We start from the raw sequence: 9,629 nt of genomic DNA, 5'->3' as shown, positions 1-9,629 counted from the left end.
TACAGAGAGAGATGATCTTAGCCGGCAGAAAATACTTGGGTATATAAGCATCTTTGCACTTATCCCAAGAATCGATACTATTTCGGGGAAAAGAAGAAAACCAAGTTTTTGTGCGATCTCACAACGAGAAAGGAAAAAAGCTTCAATTTAATCACGTCATTATCCACATCTTTTTTCTTTTGCATATCGCAAAGCTCAATGAAGGTATTGAGATGGGATGCGGCATCTTCACTAGGAAGGCCAGAGAATTGCTCTTTCATAACAAGATTCAGCAAAGCGGCATTGATTTCGTATGACTCCGCACTAGTGGCAGGAGCAATCGGAGTACTAATAAAATCATTATTATTAGTATTCGAGAAGTCACAAAGTTCGGTGTTTTCGTTCATGGTGACTTCAGCAAGCAAACAAGCAAGCACACAAGCAAACAAAAAGCAGACGAGAAAAAGGGCGAACAAAAAGGGCGAACGAAAATGCGAACAAAAAAGGCAAATTGGTGAAGTGGGGGACAGGAAAACGAGAGGCAACTGGCAAACAAAGTAAATGCAAGAGATGAGTTTGCGACACCTACTTGGATGAGTTCTTGACTTGATCTTCCTCCCCGGCAACAGTGCCAGAAATTATTCTGCTACGGCAACAAAAGTCCTTCCCTGGCGCTTAGGAATTCTTCTTGTTACTTCTCTGGTTTGCGTTGGTTTTTCCCTTGAAGAGGAAAGGGTGATGCAGCACAGGAGTAGTAAGTTTTTCCCTCAGTTTGAGAACCAAGGTATCGATCCAGAAGGAGGGCCTCGTTGTGACAGCCCGATGCCGACGTTCCAGAAGATTCCCCTTTATTTCCGTTCCATCGTGTGGCTAGTTTTATTTGTTGCATCATCATGTAGTTTGCATCATGGCATCATGCATGGCATCGTGTCAACTGTGTTATTTTTCGGTGTTTCCTGTGAGTGTGGCGTTGTTCGTTGGCGTGTTGAGAGTGGGTGCAACAGAGCCGCTTCAAACCCTATTGTACTGTGGACCTAAAACCTTCTCCCCTCCTCTCTTCTCTTTTATTTGTTTTGGGGTTGCATAAAAGTTTCTGTTTTAACCCCTTTTAAAAATCGTCTTCTTTTAAAACTCCTTTTGTTAAAAGGTGGGGGCAACCCCTTGGGCTTTTCTCTTATTTCTTCTTTTTTTTCAATTCAAACTAGAGTTTCATTTTCATTTCTAAAAGGGGTTTGATTTTATTCTTTTGTAAGAAAAGGGTTTATTTATTTCTTCAAAAAGGTTTTAGTTTTATTCGTTTAAAAATGCCCAACTATTTCTTATAGTTGGGGTGTGGTTTTTAAAGGAGCCAAAAGTATTTTCCTATCTTGTTTAATCCTTTTTTGTGTGTATTTCTCTGTTTTAAAAAAGGGGGGATAAAACCCCAATAGGGGGAGCGATCAGGCCCAGCCGAGCTGGCCCAAGGCCCAGCTCCCCCCAGCCCTAGCGCCCAGGATCCCTCTGCTAGATCCCCTTCTTCCTCGCGTTCCCTTCTCATTCCCGCAGCCCCCTCGTCCCGTGCTCCTCCCTTCCTCGATGTGTGCCAACCCCGCGACCGCTTGTGCCCCGTCCCTTGCTCGACCTCGCCGCGCCGCTGTGGCACCTCCCCGACGCCCGCCAGCAGCCCCGCACGGTCGCGCCATGGCCATGCCCTCGCTCCCGACCACCTCCGCCGCCCTGGCCTCCCATGGTCGTCGCCGCGCCCGCCTCGCCGCCTCCCTCGTCCTTTGCGCGCCGCGTCCTGCCCAACTGCGCCTCGGTGCCAGGACTAGAGGCCCCGCCGGTGCCGCCATGCTATGGCCGCCTCGCCGTTCACCCCGCCGCCGGCTTAGACTCCAGCAGCAGGCCGAGGTGCTCACCTCCGTCGTTCCTCGCCCTCGGCCTCATCCTCGCCGGCGGTCCCGTGCCGCGCCTCCCCGACGGCCTCCTCGTGCCGATGCATGTTGTTGCCTGATGCCGCTTGCTATTCTGCTTGCTGCGATGCGTTATGCTGCAGTCGGATGTAGGTGCAGGTTGTGTGCTGTAGCTTCGTGTTGTTGTAGGTGTTGTCGCTTCTCTGTCGTCTGATGTTGCTGCTTTGCTAGATTGTTGTTTGCCTTGCATGCTGTAGCTTGCTGCTAGCTTGTAGATGTTGCTGCTGTTGTCGTGCTGCTAAGTTAGTTGTTGTAGTTGTTGTCGGCCGCTGCCCGCTAGATGTTGTTGTGTCGCCTACCGTCGCCGCGTAGACCATCCCCGCCGCCGTGGAATCAGCAAGTTCACGAGAACCACGACGTCCTCGATGACCCCCCTGGGAACGTGTTCGACTCCCGACGCCGAAGACCATGTACCGACGACAAGAGAACGACTACCGTCGACGAGACCGTGTACCACGACTTCAACGACGTCCGCTACGAACCGAACCCCTCCGATTCGCACGCCTCGAAGGTATACCGATGAAACATGGCCGAGAACCGTACACATGTGTTGTATGAGATGTACCGTATGTATGCGTCATATGTTGCCCGTTGCACGTTGTCCCTCTTTCGTTGAGCCCCCACACATGGGAACCCGGTAGCGGGATCACCCCATCTTTATTTTGTGTTACCGCACACGCTCCCTATACGTTGGCACGATATCTCGACTAGTTATCGGGATAGGAATGTTTCCGTGTCCGTTTTGCCGCCACGGTTCCCTCTCGCTCGCCGTGGCGACACCTGTTTCTTTCTCTTATTACCCGTGATGTTTGAACTTGCATGCATGACGCATTCATGGCATATATCGTGTGTTGCATGTCTCTTGTGTCGTAGCTCCGTTCTAAGTCCCGTGTGCTACCAACTAGTATGACAGGTACAATCATCGCTTCACCCCTTGCCATGTTAACAACAGTTTAATATTGCCGTGTAAATAATCGGGAGTAACTAAGTAATTAATCGTGGAGTTTCAACGATATGTAACCCATTGCATATAGAGCTTCACTTAATGTGTAGTGCTTGCATGAGGTGAATTGCCATGCCATGCCTTGCATCAGTGAACTGATCATGCATCATATTAGGTTGCGCATCATGTTGTGCATCGTGTGGTGAATATCTATGTTGATGTTTGTTTCCGGTTTGCTCCGTCTCGATAGAGTTCCGCAAGCATGTCGGAATGTGAGGACCCGTTCGACTACGTTGGTTCGCCGACTTCTCGGAGTTGTTCTTCTTCCAAGCGGGATCGCACGCAAGATGACCAATTCCCCAGATACCATTACTATCATTGCCATGCTAGTTTTATCGCTTCTATCGTTTTGTCTCGTTGCCTACCACATGTTTACATATCAGCCTCTCAACAATCCCATGATAACCTTCAACCTGTTCGACCTAGCAAACCACTAATTGGCTATGTTACCGCTTTCTTATCCATGTTGTTAGCGTTGCTAGTTGCAGGTGCAGATGCTTCCATGTGATAACAAGGGTTCCTTGTTATATCACCATATTTAAATAATATTTAATTTAATGCACCTATATACTTGGTAAAAGGTGGAAGGCTCGGCCATTCTAGCCTGGTGTTTTGTTCCACCATTGCCCCCTTAGTTTTCGGCTACCGGTGTTATGTTCCATAATTGAGCGATCCTAACACGATTGGGGTTGTTATGTGGACCCCCTTGATAATTTGTTTTAGATTAAACCTGGTCTGGCAAGGCCCAACTTTGGTACTACATTTGTCTAATAACTAATGAACTGCATAGGGAGTAATTAACCTGAGGAAATTTAATCAACCCCCGGGCCAGTGCTCCTCATGAGTGTTGGTCCAAAATAGTGCAGCTTATTAATGCTACCCGGGGCAACTCGGCGTTTGGCATGGTAACCATCGCTCATCCGTCGTGTCCTGAGAACGAGGTACGCGACTCCTATCGAGATCGTCGACACGTCGGGCAGCCTTGCTGGATTAGTTTTACCTTTGACGGAATATCTTGTGCATCGGGATTCTGGTGATGGTTTGGGTTATCTCAGAGTTGAGGTTTTCCACTAAGGAATTCCACGAGATCGCGAGTGTCAGGATCGAGGATTTCTATGCGGCTTGTGGTAATTTGTGATGGACTAGTTGGAGCACCCATGCAGGGTTAAATCTTTTCGGAAAGTCGTGCTCGCGGTTATGTGGCAACGTGGAAACTTTGTTTAACACTGGTTCTAGATAACTTGAAGTTAACTTAATTAAAACTTGCCAACTATGTGTGTAACCGTGACTGTCTCTTTCGTGAGTTCCTTCTCCGATCAAGGACACGGTGGGGTTATGTCTGACGTAGGTATGTAATCAGGATCATTCATTTGATCACCAGTAGTTCACGTCTGCTATGCGTAGATCTTCCCTCTCTTATTTCTTGTACTCGTAAGTTTAGCCACCAGATATATATGCTTAGCCGCTGCTACAACCTCACCACTTAACCATGCCTCACCCATTAATCTTTGCTAGTCTTGATACCTTTGGAAATGAGATTGCTTAGTCCCTATGGCTCACAGATTACTACAACACCAGTTGTAGTTACAGGTAAAGGTTAGTTGACGCGAGCGCGTTGATTGATCATTTGGAGTTGCTTCTTCTTATTCTTCTTCATCGATATAGGATGGGTTCCAGGCCGGCAGCCTGGGATAGGAAGGATGGACGTCATTCTTCTTTTCTCGTTTGTTTTCGTCCGTAGTCGAACCCTGCTCTTACTCTTGATGATTATGTAATGTACTGATGTGACTCTGATGTAGCTTGTGGCGAGTGTAAGCCAATTCTATATATATATATATATCTCTTCTTTTTAGTACATGTACTTCGATATCCATTCTTGCGACACGACGAGATGCGCTTCTATCCCTAACGAGGCCTTCGTGCCAAATTGAGGATAGGGTCGCATCTTGGGCATGACAAGTTGGTATCAGAGCAGTACCGACCTAGGAGCCCCCTTGATTGATCGAACTTGGCTGAGTCGAGTCTAGTGAAAAACTGCTTTGAGTCTAGTTATATATCGGAGAGTAGGATTGTTTTTTCTTCTCTTCTATGCTTTGGTGAGGAATCTTGACATAATAATTTATTCTACTCCTCTTCTCACTCAAAACAATTTTAGGATCACGCGGATATTCTTGGGATCTATATGATGCCGATGTGACGGAGTTCTGTCTTGGTGCCTCCTGTCTGACTTGATTTTCTTCCGAGGAGTTGAGCTCCAGGGGATTCTTGAGCACATCGTTATCATTCAGATTTCTTAGTATCTCAGAACGAAGGATGTTCATAATTGCTTCAATACTAGTAGTGGCGAGATAACCCCGATGTCCCAGTACTGCTGCAGATTGTTCGGGAGTACTGCCATACTTTGTATCGTTGTGATCACGAGGGTCTGTTGTAGATGAAGGTCCGAGATTCTGGTTGTGTGTTGGCGGATGTGATACAGGTGAAATGTTAGTATAGGAGTTGTGTGATTATTACTCCTTGTATCCGTGTACCAGATTGCATGACCATATATTTCGGGAATTCTTAGGTGGGAATTCAAGTAGTTACTTATAGGACAATCTTCCAACAAATGCATGATGTTAGGTTGGGGTTTGACATCTAGTGGATTCGTTTGTTGACGGCCGACTTATAGCGGTTCTCGTTGTGTCTTAAAGAGTCCTTCTAGCTTGCAACGACTCGGGGACGCTTCATATGACGGGTGCACTGCCTTGCACTTGATGGCTACTGTAAAATCGAGCTCGTGCGATCCTGTCCACGAACATATCGGACGAAATCTTTCTCATGATTTTGTTCTGGCTAATTGTAAGCCTCATCCCTTTGTTTTGTTGAATATGGTAATTCGAGTTGCTTCGATGTCAGGTGGTGATTTCAGATCTTTCCTAATTTGTGTTCTCATATTTTTATGTGAATGCAAATTCTTTGCTCAATCAGATCGTCTTATCAATTCTTGTCAACCGGAGTCGTCATGTTAATTCTTTTGCAACCGGTGTGCTTCTCTTCAGTGAATTCAATCCTCTCTAATTTTGCAGATCATTCTCTCAATTCTTTCCGGAGTTCATCTCATCTGTATCTAGTTGTCTTTGTTTTTCCCCGCCCTCCCACCTTTTTCTTCAGTGATTCAATTTTCATCCAAGAGTTTTCTTATCATTGTGCTTCCACTGTCTGTTCTTTTCTCTCTTACTCGGCGATTCATTGTGTAGATTTTGAGGAGTTCTAGTTCATCATTCCTTCAACCTGGTTATCTTTTTCTGGTGAATTTAATTCAGTTGTCCATGTTCATCATATCCTATTTATCCTTGTAATTCTTCCCCATGTCGGAAATTTTTATGAGCCTATCTTGGTATTTATTTCTCTCTTTTCGATCCGGAGCGTTGAAGTTATCTCTGTAGTTCTTCTTTCTAGTATTTTCAATTATTTCGAGGTTCTCAACCTCATCTAGTTCTCTTCATACCGGTGCAATATCTCTCTTCTAAGCAATCTTTTCTAACGGTGGTTTCTTTGAGTGGGCCCATAACCCACAGGTTTTCCCAGGATCTTACCTCGCTCTTTTAATCTTTTCCAGAGACCTCTAAATCTTTTCAACTATGACGTAAGTATGATTTTCATCAGTCATATCCCTTCTTCAAGATCTATTTGAATTAATTCATTCTTTGTCTCAACCTTTCATTCTTCTCTATTCCGGAGTATCTCAGTTATTCTTGGTGGTGTTCTCCTCATCATTTCAGCTTTGAAGATCGAAGGAGTGTTTCTCTCAAATCTTTGTCATTCTCTTGCAGATTCGTCATTTCAGCTTTGTGTTATCATCTTGAATTGCTCCAATCATGCGTATCTATTTCTTGCTATCTAGTGCTTTTCTGAGTTGTTTTCATTCTCTATCCTCTGAAGGCCATCATTTTAGAAGATTCTTCGTTCTCAGCTTCCAGCTTTCATCCTCAATTCTTCTCAATTGTTGTCTCTTCGTTCGTCTCTCAATTATTCTGGTGTCTTGTTTAAATTTTTCTCTCAGGTGGATCATGATCTCTTCATTCTCATGTATCCCATTAATTCTTGGTATTTCCATTCAATTGTGAATTCTTACCGGTGCTTCCTTCAATTATGCTTCAAGTGGTGCTTATCTCTCTGTCTCTTCAAGATTCTTTCAAGAAGAATAAGTTGTATGCTAAATCTGTTGCTTGTCATCAATTTAATTTGATGAAGGATGAGCATAACATAATTCTTATTCTTGTTCTTCCTTCTTCCAAGAGATTTCAATTCTTCTTCCGGAGTGGCTCATGGTTTCAATTCTTTTCTCGTGTGCTTATCTTTCTTTTCCGGAGTTCCAAGTTCTTTTAAGTATCTCTTTGTGAGGCTTCATCTAAATCTTGGCAAGGTCATAATCTTATTCTTTTCTACATTCATATTTGTTGCATCATTCAGTTGTATACGGAGGTCCTTCATGGTGGTTCATCAAGGTTTCAATTCATTCTCAAGTGTTCTTCAAGTTTCTTGTTGGAGTACCTCAACTATTCTTTCTCTTGCATTTACAATGTGTTGTTCTCCTTTATCCTTGAGGTGGTATTATAGCATTCTTGTTAGTGTAGGAGTCTCGAAGAGTTTTCCTTTCAAGAATGAGATAATTAAACCCACCAATTCTATGATCATGAGATATTTCAACCCATGATTTCTTCGTTGAGCTATCTTGGTTTAGTTTTCACCTAAAGCTTTTCCTATGGATTGTGCTATCATGGTGCTTGTCATTAATCCCAGTTCTCAATGCACCCTCAGTGTAAGAAGTTTTGATATCTTTGCTTTCTACTATCCTTGTTTCTTTTAGTGGTTGGTTGTCACCTCATATTGCTTGAGATGATCTTCATAAGCCCACTTCTGTCTTGTTCTTCGTTGTTGGTTTTCCAACTACTAAGTCAATTCTCTGTCCGGAGGCTCTTCAATTCTATTGTGATGATAGTTGGCATTCTTTCTTCATTCTCTTCTTCCGCTTGAGCTAGTTCATATTCTCTTGTTCCGGAGGCATTGTGATATTGCTCTTTTGGGTCTAGCTTCTTGTTCTATGAAGTTCATGGTGTTCCCTTGTTCTATTTAGTTGCTTGTTATGAATATTGTCTAATTCTGTCTTCTTATCGACTTTTTTGTCCCATTTTCCTACCAAGTGCTGCCGAAATTTTCCATGAATTCTTGCTTGTTTCTCATATCAGTCCTCATCTCTTTGCAACCTTCAAGGATCGTTGGAGTCACTCGTTTGTCAAAGAAGCGACTAAGTTTTTACCTCTTGCTCTTTCTCATCCTCCCCCCCCATTCATTCTTGGATCTCGAGGCTAGATCCTCTTGTAGTGTAGGAGAGTTGTGACAGCCCGATGCCGATGTTCCAGAAGATTCCCCTTTATTTCCGTATCCGTCGTGTGGCTAGTTTTATTTGTTGCATCGTCATGTAGTTTGCATCATGGCATCATGCATGGCATCGTGTCAACTATGTTATTTGTCGGTGTTGCTTGTGAGTGCTTTGTGAGTGTGGCGTTGTTCGTTGGCGTGTTGACAGTGGGTGCAACATAGCCGCTTCAAACCCTGTTGCATCGTGGACCTAAAACCTTCTCCCCTCCTCTCTTCTCTTTTATTTGTTTTGGGGTTGCGTAAAAGTTTCCGTTTTAACCCCTTTTAAAAATCGCCTTCTTTTCAAACTCCTTTTGTTAAAAGGTGGGGGCAACCCCTTGGGCTTTTCTCTTATTTCTTCTTTTGTTTCAATTCAAACTAGAGTTGCATTTTCATTTCTAAAAGGGGTTTGATTTTATTCTTTTGTAAGAAAAGGTTTTATTAATTTCTTCAAAAAGGTTTAGTTTTATTCATTTAAAAATGCCCAACTATTTCTTATAGTTGGGGTGTGGTTTTTAAAGGAACCAAAAGTATTATCCTATCTTGTTTAATCATTTTGTGTGTGTGTTTCTCTGTTTAAAAAAAAGGGGGGATAAAATCCCAATAGGGGGAGGGAGGAGGCCCAACCGAGCTGGCCCAAGGCCCAGCTCCCCCCTGCCCTAGCGCCCATGATCCCTCTGCTCGATCCCCTTCTTTCTCCCATTCCCTTCTGGTTCCCGTAGCCCCCTCGTCCCGTGCTCCTCCCTCCCTCGATGTGTGCCAACCCCGCGACCGCTTGTGACTCGTCCCTTGCCCGACCTCGCCGCGCTGCAGTGGCACCTCCCCGACGCCCACCATCAGCCCCGCGCGGCCGCGCCATGGCCATGCCCTCGCTCCCGACCACCTCCGCCGCCCTGGCCTCCCGTGGTCGTCGCCGCGCCCGCCTCGCCGCCTCCCTCGTCCTTTGCGCGCCGCGTCCTGCCCGACTGCGCCTCCGGTACCAGGACCTGAGGCCCCGCCGACGCCGCCATGCTATGGCTGCCTCGCCGTTCGCCCCGCCGCTGGCTTAGCCTCCTGCAGCAGGCCGAGGTGCTCGCCTCTGCCGTTCCTCGCCCTCGACCTCGTCCTCGCCGGCGGTCCCATGTCGTGCCTCCCCGGCGGCCTCCTCGTGCCGATGCATGTTGTTGCGTGATACCGCTTGCTGTTGTGCGTGCTGCGCCGCGTTATGCTGCTGCCGGATGTAGGTGCAGGTTGTGTGATGTAGCTTCGTGTTGTTGGCTTGTTGTTTGCCTTGCATGTAGTAGCTTGCTGCT

The sequence above is a fragment of the Hordeum vulgare genome, chromosome 5H (assembly GCF_904849725.1).
Source record: "Hordeum vulgare subsp. vulgare chromosome 5H, MorexV3_pseudomolecules_assembly, whole genome shotgun sequence".
In the NCBI taxonomy this organism is placed as follows: Eukaryota; Viridiplantae; Streptophyta; class Magnoliopsida; order Poales; family Poaceae; genus Hordeum; species Hordeum vulgare.
This window is presented reverse-complemented; position numbering follows the sequence as displayed.